Here is a 13,035-nt window from a genome sequence, read left to right as displayed (position 1 = left end):
GGGGCCACTGAGGTGATGTGAAAACATGAGGAGTGAGGGAGAAAGAGGAAGAACACCTCCGGAATATCTCCTCCATTTCTGGATGAGTGCAGGGAAACTGCTTGTTCATTGGCTGATACCAACCACACACATTATCTAAAGCAAGAGCTGAAGGTGGCCCCCCACGCTTCCCAGCCCCGAGGAGCTGCTGACTAGCAGTTGTGGGTTCAGGTGTGCCTGGGTGACACATGAGTTACACTGTTGGGAGGGTGAGGATGGGCCCTGCCTTGCTCCTGCATCTGAATGACTGGGTCATCTTCGCTCTTATGACTGAAAACCTCTTACTCAAGAGAAGCTTGTGGGAAATAGCCATGAAATGCTGCCTGCCCCATCAATGGGAGCTACAGCACATCTCAGGTGCACACTCCTTCTCCAAGACAGTCTTCAGCTCAGCCAAAGTGTGGTGTGACTGTTGGAAGTCACACCCAGGGGAGATGACTTACCCTCACAATGAACTAGCATTGTGGGTCTTCAGCTGCCCTTGTCCTGGCATCTGCTGGGAAGTGACAAAGACACTCTCTTTGACCAAGCCTTAGACAGCTCCTCTGAGCACTTTTTTATGAGGCCTCATCCTTGGGCCCCATCCTGGCCCTGCCTAGTCCAGTTTTCTGCAAGAATTCTGCTAGGTCCATTTAGCAGAACCCCCCAGCCCCTGACATCTGACCAAGCTCCTCACCTCCTACCCTTGCCTTTAGAAAGAGTCCCATTAGGCCAGTTCAGCAAGAATCCGTCTGTCCTTGATGTCTCTCCTCAGCTGTTTTCCACCCACTGGCCCCTCAACTCTGTGGGTTGGCTATCTAACCAGTCAGCGCTGCTGTATACAAAGTTGAGCTCAGCTCTGTCCTGAAGCCTCTCTCCTGTGTAAAACAATACTAAATAAAATCCATCTGCACGACTCGTAACTAGTGTGCAGTCCAACTTCTCTTTAACAGAAGGTAAGAGGCAGCTCTCTCAGTGACCAAGGACAAATCCATTTAGGGAGGTGAGTTGATTACACGTAGGAAATTCAGTGACATTAAACCCAGTCAGGTCTTGCCCCTGGGTAACAGGTGAGTCTAGGTGGCTATGAGATACCTAAAACTTGGGATAAGTCAACAGCACAACCTTCACTAATTTAAGGAGTAGGAAAATTCCTCTGCAGGCCTTACAATGTAGCAGAAAGACAAGCAAGCCTTCTGAGTCAGAAAGATCTAATCGTGGACTGCTGAAGTGGCTCATGCCTGTAATCCCAGTACTCTCGGCAGCCAAAGTGGGAGGATCTCTTGAGACCAGGAGTTTGAGACCAGCCTGAGCATCACAACAAGAACCCATCTCTACAAAAAAGTTAAAGTGAGGGAGGCTGAGTTAGGAGGATCCCTTGAGCCTAGGAATTGGAGGCCGCAGTAAGTCATGATCTGTACTGTGCTCCAGCCTGCGCGACAGAGCAAGACCCTGTCTCTAAATAAATAAATGAATGAATGAAGTACTAACATGCTACAAGTGGATGAATTTTGAAAACATCATGCTGAGCAAAAGAAGCCAGACATAAGAGTGGGTAAATCCACAGACACAGAAAGCAGATTAGAGGTTGCTGGGATCTGAGGAAAGGAAAAGGAGTGACTGATTAATCGGCATGGGCAGAATCTCCTTTGGGGGTGATGGAAATATTTTGAAATTAGACAGAGGTGATGGTGGCACAACATTGTATATGTACTAAATGCTACTGAATTGTACACTTTATTATTATTATTATTATTATTATTATTATTGAGACAGAGTCTTGCTCTGTCGCCCAGGCTGGAGTGCAGTGATAAAATATTGGCTCACTGCAACCTCTACTACCCAGGTTCAAGCAAGTCTCCTGCCTCAGCCTCCTGAGCAACTGGGATCACAGGTGTGCACCACCATGCCTTGCCAATTTTTATATTTTTAGTTGATACAGGGTTTTGCCATGTTGGCCAGGCTGGTCTTGAACTCCTGACCTCAAGCCATCTGCCTGCCTCGGCCTCCCAAGAGCTGGGACTACATGCATGAGCCACCACTGAATTGTACCCTTTAAAAGGTTAATGTCACATGAATTCCAGCTCAATTTTTTTAAAGAGTAAATGAAGACATCCAGGGAGTCTAGGGAATAAGGCTGCTGGATACCAGAATAGAAACGTGAGGGCTAGAGATGGACAAGGGATTGTATTGCTACCATTTGTTTGCTAATTCCACAGCTCTCGATCCTCAACTCTCAAAGAGCTAACAAATTCCAACCTTTTATGTACCCCTCAAGAAAGTGTATTGGAATCCAAGGAGATGTGAATCTGCTTTTATATTTATAGAATACACATTAATCAATACACACGATTGTCAATAACGCTTAGTAAATGTAAACTTTTCAAATGTGTATCATTCATGAACACTGATCTTCTTGTGATTCTTGGTAGCTGAGCACCTGCCGCACTCCTCGCGCTAACTGCAACACGGCAGAGCTGCAGACCCGGCTTCCATTATTTCAAGGGGATACTTTTCTAAGTAAAGATAAGAAAGGTACCCAACGGCAAGACTTACTTCTGAGCCCAGGACAGTCAGTGCTACCATTAACCTATCCAGTGTCTTTGTGCCTTCCCGCAGGCATGCTAGATTCTGGTCCACACTTACCCCCTGAGAAGGAAGCATCTTTGCAGTGAACAACCTGCATAGCTGTACACAACAGCCCCAAGCACAGGCCTAGAAATACAGCAGGTACTTCCAAGTGCTGAAAGTAGGGGGCAACCTTAGAGGTAATCTTATCTCACCTACTGCATGCCTGAGGTCTAGATGACCCTTTTGTTTCTTATGGTACATTTGGCGGAGGGTACATTGATCAGCAGAATTAAGGTTTACAAAGAAAGTTAGAGGGACTAAGGGGGAAAAGAAGGTCCCAAGAATTCAGGAGGAAATGAGAAACCTCAAAGCGGGCAACTGGAAAGCCCTCCCCAGGAAACTGAATCCCTAAAGCAAATCATTTCAGAGGGCCTGTACATGAGGTGACTAGGAGCATGGGTTCTGCAGTCAGATAGACCTTGTTTCAAATCCTGGCTGTTACAGTGTGGCTGTAACTTGAGCTGAGTTATTTAACCTTTCCAACCTTCCGTTTATTTAATCTGTAAAAGAAAACAAAGCTCTGAAGATTAATATGAGGTACTGCATACAAAGTGCATCCATTGTGCCAGGAACATAGGAAGTGCTCCACACGTACTTATTATTTAATAGTAATATGCTGACACTGTGCTCATGCTATGCAGAGCCAGAAAAAAACTCCAGGCCTCCTTTTTATACCCCAGGTTTCTTCACTTATAGTGAAAGTGGTAGGGGCTTTTCACAACATTTTCAATATAATGAGTGAAACCTGAGACTAAATCCGGACAATGCTCTCATTAATGATTCTGTTATCAAAGAATACATAAGAATAAAGACTTCCAGCAGGGCACAATGGCTCATGCCTGTAATCCCAGCACTTTGGGAGGCTGAGGCGGGTGGATCACGAGGTCAAGAGTTGAAGACCAGCCTGGCCAAGATGGTGAAACCACATCTTTACTAAACATACAAAAATTAGCCAGGTGCAGTGGCAGATGCCTGTAATCGAGGTACTCGGGAGGCTGAAGCAGGAGAACCCCTTGAACCCAAGAGGCGGAAGTTGTAGTGAGCCGAGATCGCACCACTGCACTCCAGCCTGGGCGACAGAGTGAGACTCCATATGAAGAAAAAAAAAAAGAATAAAGACTCCTCCTCATATATTAGGCCCCAGTCGGCCTTTCCAGTTTACTCCCTGATCACTGCCTCAGGAGCCGGTTCTCCTGGAACATTCCTGTTCCAATGTCCCAGTTTCCAGTACTACATGGATCTCTGAGATGGGGAAAACCATATGCTCAGAAAATTCTCCCAAACCAGACAAGTTGTACCTGGGTGCTGGCTTCAACATCTTAAGCCACGGTCCCACCCAATGCTGCATGACTGCTATGGAATGGTAGAAAGTGGAGGAAGAGGGAGACTCCAGGGCTCATCATCCTGAATGCTTGGCTTCTAAGTTCAGCGTGAGGACTCGTTAAGCAGAATTTAGCTTAATGTAAGGGATTGGCTGTTTGGGACCCAGATGCAAGGTGAATGCTGACTGAAGGTCCTTTACATTTAAGAACAGACAATGAGGCTTTTCCTTTGCTTCTTTCTTTCTTTTTTTTCCCCAAGGTATTATACAAGGTCTCATTCTGTCTATCGCCCAGGCTGGAGTACACTGAGTGGCAAGATCGTGGCTCACTGCAGCAATCCTCCCACCTCGGCCTCCCAAGTAGATGAGGTAACAGGCACATGCCACCACACCCACCTAATTTTTGTAATTTTTGTAGAGATGGTGTTTCATCATGTTGCCCAGGCTGGTCTCAAACTCTGGGGCTCAAGGGATCCTCCCACCTCAACCTCCCAAAGTGCTGGGATTAAAGGCATGAGCCACTGTGGCTAGACAAGGCTTTTTTCTCTTTCCACCCTCCCCCACCCCTTTTTTTTGACACAGAGTCTCACTCTGTCCCTATGCTGGAGTGCAGTGGCACGATCTCGGCTCACTGCAACCTTCGCCTCCTGGGTTCGAGCAATTCTCCTGCCTCAGCCTCCCAAGTAGCTGTGACTACAGGCGTGCACCACCACACTCAGCTAATTTTTTTTATTTTTAGTGGAGACTGGGTTTCACCATGTTGGCCAGGATGGTCTCGATCTCTTGACCTCACGATCCTCCTGCCTCGGCCTCCATGTCTTTGCCAATGTTTGATGTTGTCAATATATTTGGATTTTGGCCATTCTAATAGGCATGTAGTGGTATTTTATTGTTGTCTTAATTTTCATTTCCCTAATGACATATGATTTTTTTTTTTGAGACAGAGTCTTGGTCTTTTGCCAGGATGGAGTGCAGTGGCACAATCTTGGCTCACTGCAACCTCTGTCTCCCGATTCAAGTGATTCCCCTGCCTCGGCCTCCTGAGTAGCTGGGACTACAGGCCCGTGCCACCACACCCTGCTGATTTTTTGTATTTTAGTAGAGAAGGGGTTTCACCATGACCAGGATGGTCTCGATCACATGATCCGCCCACCTTGGCCTCCCAAAGTGCTGGGATTACAGGTGTGAGCCACTGCACCCAGCCATGACGTATGATCCTAAACAGCTTTCCACGTGTTTACTTGTCATGTTTGTATCTTCTTTGGTGTTGTCTGTTCAGGTGTTTTGTGCATTAATTGGGCTGTTTTTTTATTGTCTTTGTATGTTTTGGATTATAATTCTTTATCAAATGTGTCTTCTGCAAATGTTTTCTCCCAGTGTGTGACTGTCTTCTTGTTCTTTTGACATTGCCTTTTGCAGAACAGATCCTACATTTAAGGAAGTCTAGCTTATCAATTGTTTCTTTCATGGATTCTGACTTCAGTGTTGTCTAAAAATCTAAAAAGTCACTAGCATACCCAAGATCATCTAGATTTTCTCCCATGTGGTAGTCTAGAAGTTTTACAGTTTTGAATTTTACAATTTTACATACAGGTTTTTGACTTGATGTTTGTATAGGGTGTAAAGCACTGTGTCTAGATTTTTTTTTTTTTGCCCTGTGTACACCTCTTGTTGACATGACTACCTTTACCACATGACATGTCTTTGCTTTTCTATCAAAGACCAGTTGACTATCATTTATATGGGTCTATTTCTGGACTTTTGATTCCCTCCCATTGATCTGTTTACCCATTCTTTTGTCAATATAACACTGTCTTCATTATTGTAGCTCTGTACTGTCTTGAATTCAGATAGTGTCAGTCTTCTGGCTTTGTTTGTTGCCTCCAATACTGACTTGGCTTCCTCGATCTTTTGCCTCTCTATATACATTTTAGAATCAGTTTGCCAATATTCACAAAATAAATTGCTGGGGTTTTGTTTAAAATTGCATTGAATCTATAGATCAAGTTGGGAAAAACAAATGTTTTGACAATATTGATTCTTCCTGTCCATAAACATGGAATATCACTTTACTTATTTAGTTCTTTGATTTCTTTCATCAGAGTTTTGTAGTTTTCCTTATACAGATCTTGTAAATATTTTGTTAGACTTATACCTAAATATTCCATTTTGGGGGACTGCTAACGTGAATGTTAATTAATTTTTAATTTCAAATTCCACTTGTTCTTCGCTGGTATATCAGAAAGCAACTGACATCTGTATCCTTGTATCCTGTAACCTTTCTACACTTCCTTATTAGTTCCAGTTTTCTTGTCAGTTCTTTCATATTTGTTTATATAGAATATCATGACATCTTGAACAGTTTTATTTCTTCCTTCACAACCTGTATACCTTTTATTTCCTTTTCTTGTCTTATTGCATTAGCTAGGACTTCCAGTATAATGCTGAAAAGGAGTAGTGAGAAGTGGCTTTCTTGCCTTGTTCCTGATTTCAGTGGGAAAGCTTTGAGTTTCTTACTAGTAAGTATAATGTTAGTTGTAGGTTGTAGATACTGCTTATCAAGTTGAGGAAGTTCACCTCTATTCCTAGTTTATTAAGAATTTGTATCATGAATAAGGCCAGGTGTGGTGGCTCATGCCTATAATCCCAGCACTTTGAGAGGCTGAGGTAGGCAGATTGCTTGAGCTCAGGGGTTCAAGACTAGCCTGGGCAACATGGCAAAACCCTGTCTCTATAAAAATACAAAAATTAGCTGGGCATGGTGGTGCGTGCCTGTAATCCCAGCTACTCAGGAGGCTAAGGTGCAAGGATTGCTTGAGCCCAGGAGGTCCAGGCTGCAGTGAGCCAAGATTTTGCCACTGTACTCCAGCCTGGGCAACAAAGCGAGACCATCTCAGAAAAGAAAAAAACAATTTTTATTGTGAATAGGTGTCAGATTTTGTCAAATATCTTTTTGGCATCTATTGATATGATAATATAATTTTTCTTTTGCCTACAAATGTGATTAATTACATTAATTAATTTTTAAGTGTTGAACCACCCTTGCATACCTAGAAAAAAATGGCCAGGATGTGTAATTTTTTACACGTGTTGGTTTCAATTTGATAATATTTTGTTGAGGATTTTTGCATCAATGTTCATAAGAGATATTAATCCATAATTTTCTTTCTTGCAATGTCTTCATCTGGGTCTGGTATTAGGGCAATGCTGGCCTCACAGAATGAGTTAGGTAGTATTCCCTCTGCTTCTATCCTCTGGAAGAGATTGTAGAGAAATGGCAAAGTTTCTTCCTTAAATGTTTAGTAGAATTCATCTGCAGACCCATCTGGGCCTAGGGCTTTCTGTTTTGAAAGGTTATTAATTACTGCTTCAAATTCTTTAGTAGATATGACTATTCAGATAGTTTATTTATCCTGGTGTGAGTTTTGGCAGACTGTGTCTTTCAAAGAATTGGTCCATTTCATCTAGGTTATCAACTTTTGGAGCACAGAGTTGTTCATAAAATTTTTCTTTTTTTGAGACAGTGTCTGGCTCTGTCACCCAGGCTGGAGTGCAGGGCATGAGCTCAGCTCACTGCAACCACCACTTCCCAGCTCAAATGATCCTCCAGGCTTAGCCTCCTGAGTAGCTGGGACTATATGTAAAAGCCACCATGCCCAGGTAAATTTTGTATTTTTCACAGACATGGGGTTTTGCCCAGGCTGGTGTTGAACTACTGAGCTCAGTGTGATCTGCCCACCTCTGCCTCCCAAAGGGCTAGGATTAGATGCAAGAGTCACCATCCTGGCCCACAATATTCTTTTATAATTCTTTTAATGCCCATGAGATCTCTAGTGATGTCTCCTCTTTCACTTGTGATATTAATTTGTTTTTTTTTTCTTAGTATGGCTTAGAGGCTTATCAATCTCATTGATCTTTTTTAAAGAAACAGCTTTTGGTTTTATTAACTTTCTGTATTGATTTCCTATTTTCAATTTCATTGATTTCTGTTCCAATTTTCATTATTTATTTTCTTCTGTTCTTGAAATTTAATCTGCTCTTTTTTCCTAGTTTTCTAAGGTAGAAGCATAGGTCATTGATGTTAGATCTTTCTTCTCTTCTAATATAAGCATTCAGTGTTATAAATTTCCCTCTAAGCACTGCTATCACTGCATCCCACAAATTTTAAGCTCTATTTTCATTTAGTTCAAGATTTTTACATTTCTCTTGAGATTTCTTTCACATATGTGTTCTTTGAAAGCATGTTTTTAAATATCCATATATCTGAGGACTTTCCAGTTATCTTAACATTATTGACTTCTAGTTTAATTCCACTGTGGTCTGAGATCAGACATTGTATAACTCTATTCTTTTGTATTTGTTAAGGTATGTTTTACCACCCAGAATATGGACAATCTTGGTAAATGTTCCATGTGCACTTGAGAAGAATGAGTGATCTGCTACTGTTGGATGAAGCAGTTTGTAGATGTCAATCATACCCAGTTGACTGATGGTGTTGCTACCTTCAACTATGTCTTCACCAATTTTCTGCATCTGTCAATTTCTGAAAGAGAGATGTTGAAGTCTTCAACTCTAACAGTGGATTCATCGATTTTTCCGCTTTCTTTTTATTAGTGTTAGCATGGTATGTTTTCCTCCATTCCTTTATATTTAATCCACATGTGTCTTTATATTTAAAGTGGGTATCTTGTAGAAAATATAACAGTTGGATTTTGTTTTTAGATCCACTCTGACAATCTGTGTCTTTTAATTGGTTTATTTAGACCATTCACAATTAAAATGATTATTAACATACCTGGATTAGTAATATCTACCATACTTGTTACTCCTATGTGTTGCCCTTATGCTCTTTTCCCTTTCTTTTTCTGTCATGTGTGTGTGTGTGTGTGTGTGTGTGTGTGTGTGTGTGTGTGTGTGTGTTGAAAGTTCTGGGATACATGTGTAGAATGTGCAGATCTGTTACAAAGGTATACATGTGCCATAGTGGTTTGCTACCCTTATCAACCCATCATCTAGGTTTTAGGCCCTGCATGCATTAGGTGTTTGTCCTAATGCTCTCCCACCCCCTACAACAGGCCCCAGTGTGTGATGTTCCCCCTCCCTGTGTCCATGTGTTCTCATTGTTCAACTCCCACTCATGAGTGAGAACATGCAGTATTTGGTTTTCTGTTTCTGTGTTGGTTTGCTGAAAATGATGGTTTCCAGCTTCATCCATGTCCCTGCAAAGGACATGAACTCATTCTTTTTAATGGCTGCAGTCTTTTGTGGTTTTAAGTGAGTATTTTAATGATTTCATTCTTTCTCCTTTGTTAGCATATCAGTTATATATTTTTTTTACTTTTTTCAGTGGAGCCCTAGAGTTTGCAACATATTTACAAGTAATCCACCTCTGCTTTCTTTTCTTTTTTGAGACAGAGTTTTACTCTGTTGCTCAGGCTGGAGTGAGGAGGTGCAATCATAGCTCACTGCAACCTTGAGCTCCTGGACTCAAGCAATCCTCCCACCTCTGCCTCCCCAGTAGCTGGAACTACATGTATGTGCTAGTAGGCCTACCTAATTTTTCATTTTTTTTGAGAGATGGGGTCTTACTGTGTTGTCCAGGCTGGCATATCCACTTTCAAATAGCACTATACCACTCCACAGTTAGTGTAAGTACTTTATTTATTTATTTATTTATTTATTTTTGAGATGGAGTTTTGCTCTTGTTGCCTAGGCTGGAGTGCAATGGTGCGATCTCAGCTCACTGCAACCTCTGCCTCACCATTTCAAATGATCCTCCTGCCTCAGCCTCTGAAGTAGCTGGGATTACAGGCATGCATCACCAAGCCTGGCTAATTTTTTGTACTTTTAGTAGAGACAGGGTTTCTCCATGTTGGTCATGCTGGTGTCAAACCACTGACCTCAGGTGATCTGCCCACCTTGGCCTCCCAAAGTGCTAGGATTACAGGTGTAAGCTACTGCACCCAGCCTGCAAGTATTTTATAAACCAAAATATTCCCAATTCTTCCTATTCATCCCTTGCATTAATGCTGCAATTCAATTTCACTTATATGTAAGCATACATCAGTATATATATGAACATATATAATTGAATACATTGTTATAATTTTGAATAAACCTATCTGTTAGATCAATGAATAATTAAACCTTTTATTTTACCTTCAGTGATTCATTCTCCAACATTCTTCTTTTCTTTATATAGATCCAAGTTTCTGACCTATCATTTTCCTTCTCTTTAAAGGACTACTTTTAACATTTCTTGCAAGGCAGGTCTACTGGCAACAAATTCCCTTAACTTTTGTTTGTCTGAGAAAGTCTTCAATTCTACTTCACTTCTGAAGAATAATTTCACAGGGTTCAGAATTCTAGGTTGATTTTTTTTCCTCTCGGCTGTTTATTTTATTCAACTCTCCTCTTGCTTGCATAGTTTCTGAGAAATCAGATATAATTCTCATCTTTGCTTCTTGATAGGTGTCTCCCCCCACCACCAGCTACTTTCAAGTTTGGGTCCTTTTTGCTTTGTTTTGGAGATAGGGCCTTGCTCTGTCACCCAAGCTGGAGTGCAATGGAGTAATCACAGCTCAATGCAGCCTCCCAAATAGCTGGAATAATGCCACCATGCCTGGCTAGTTTTTAAATATTTTTGGTAGACACAAGGTTTTACTATGTTTCCCAGGCTGGTCTTTTTTTTTATTTTATTTTTTGAGATGGAGTCTAGCTCCGTTGCCCAGGCCGGAATGCAGTGGTGTGATCCCGGCTCATTGCAACCTCTGCCTCCTGGGTTCAAGTGATTCTCCTGCCTCAGCCTCTCAAGTAGCTAAGACTACAGGCACACACCACCATACCTGGCCAGTTTTTGTATTTTTAGGAAAAACGGGGTTTCGCCATATTGGCCAGGCTGTTCTTGAACTCCTGGTCTCAAGGGATCTACCCACCTCAGCCTCCTAAAGTGCAGGGATTACAGGCATAAGCTACCACACCTGGCAAGATTTTTTTTTAATCTTTGATTTTCCTTAGTTTGAATATGGTCTGCCTAGGTATTGTGTTTCTTGTTTTGTTTTGGTGTTTATCCCACTCGATAATTTCTGAGCTTCTTGGATGTGTGGTTTGGTGTTTGTCATTAATTTGGGGGAGATTCTCAGTCGTTATCGTTTCAAATAATGAAATCGCTTTGGTAAGTCATGATCCTCGGCATCTGCTTCTGTTTCTCTTTTCCTTCTGACATTCCATTATGTATATTTACCTTTTGTAATTGTCCTACAGTTCCTGGATATTCGATTCTTTTTTTGTTTTCTTTTTTTTTAATTTTTTATTGGATTATAGGTTTTGGGGTACATGAGCAGAGCATGCAAGACAGTTCCATAGGTACACACATGGCAGTGTGCTTTCTTTTCTTCTCCCCTTCACCCACATTTGGATTTTCTCCCCAGGCTATCCCTCCCCACCTCCCCCTCCCACTGGCCTTCCCCTTTTCCCCCCAATAGACCCCAGTGTTTAGTACTCCCCTTTCTGTGTCCATGTGTTCTCATTTTTCATCACCCACCTATGAGTGAGAATATGCGGTGTTTCATTTTCTGTTCTTGTGTCAGTTTGCTGAGGATGATGTTCTCCAGATTCATCCATGTCCCTACAAACGACACAAACTCATCATTTCTGATTGCTGCATAATATTCCATGGTGTATATGTGCCACATTTTCCCAATCCAGTCTATTATCAATGGGCATTTGGGTTGATTCCAGGTCTTTGCTATTGTAAACAGTGCTGCAATGAACATTCGTGTACATGTGTCCTTATAGTAGAACGATTTATAGTCTTTTGGATATATACCCAGTAATGGGATTGCTGGGTCAAATGGAATTTCTATTTCTAAGGCCTTGAGGAATCGCCACACCGTCTTCCACAATGGTTGAACTAATTTACACTCCCACCAACGGTGTAAAACTGTTCCTTTTTCTCCACATCCTCTCCAGCATCTGTTGTCTCCAGATTTTTTAATGATCGCCATTCTAACTGGCGTGAGATGGTATCTCAATGTGGTTTTGATTTGCATCTCTCTGATGATCAGTGACGATGAGCATTTTTTCATATGATTGTTGGCCTCATATATGTCTTCTTTCGTAAAGTATCTGTTCATATCCTTTGCCCACTTTTGAATGAGCTTGTTTGTTTTTTTCCTGTAAATCTGTTTGAGTTCTTTGTAAATTCTGGATATCAGCCCTTTGTCAGATGGGTAAACTGCAAAAATTTTTTCCCATTCTGTTGGTTGCTGATCCACTCTAGTGACTGTTTCTTTTGCCGTGCAGAAGCTGTGGAGTTTCATTAGGTCCCATTTGTCTATTTTGGCTTTTGTTGCCAATGCTTTTGGTGTTTTGTTCATGAAGTCCTTGCCTACTCCTATGTCCTGGATAGTTTTGCCTAGATTTTCTTCTAGGGTTTTTATGGTGCCAGGTCTTATGTTTAAGTCTTTAATCCATCTGGAGTTGATTTTAGTGTAAGGTGTCAGGAAGGGGTCCAGTTTCTGCTTTCTGCACATGGCTAGCCAGTTTTCCCAACACCATTTGTTAAACATGGAATCCTTGCCCCATTGCTTGTTTTTGTCAGGTTTATCAAAGATTGTATAGTTGTATGTATGTTGTGTTGCCTCCGGTGCCTCTGTTTTGTTCCATTGGTCTATATCTCTGTTTTGGTACCAGTACCATGCTGTTTTGATTACTGTAGCCTTGTAGTATAGTTTGAAATCCGGTAGTGTGATGCCCCCCGCTGTGTTCTTTTTGCTTAGAATTGACTTGGCTATGCGGGCTCTCTTTTGGTTCCATATGAAGTTCATGGTGGTTTTTTCCAGTTCTGTGAAGAAAGTCGATGGTAGCTTGATGGGGATAGCGTTGATTCTGTAAATTACTTTGGGCAGTATAGCCATTTTCACGATGTTAATTCTTCCTAACCATGAACATGGAATGTTTCTCCATCTGTTTGTGTCCTCTCTGATTTCGTTGAGCATTGGTTTGTAGTTCTCCTTGAAGGAGGTCTCTTACATTCCTTGTGAGTTGTATTCCAAGGTATTTTA

The sequence above is a fragment of the Callithrix jacchus genome, chromosome 15 (assembly GCF_049354715.1).
Source record: "Callithrix jacchus isolate 240 chromosome 15, calJac240_pri, whole genome shotgun sequence".
Classification (NCBI taxonomy): domain Eukaryota; kingdom Metazoa; phylum Chordata; class Mammalia; order Primates; family Cebidae; genus Callithrix; species Callithrix jacchus.
Note: the sequence above shows the minus strand (reverse complement) of the source record.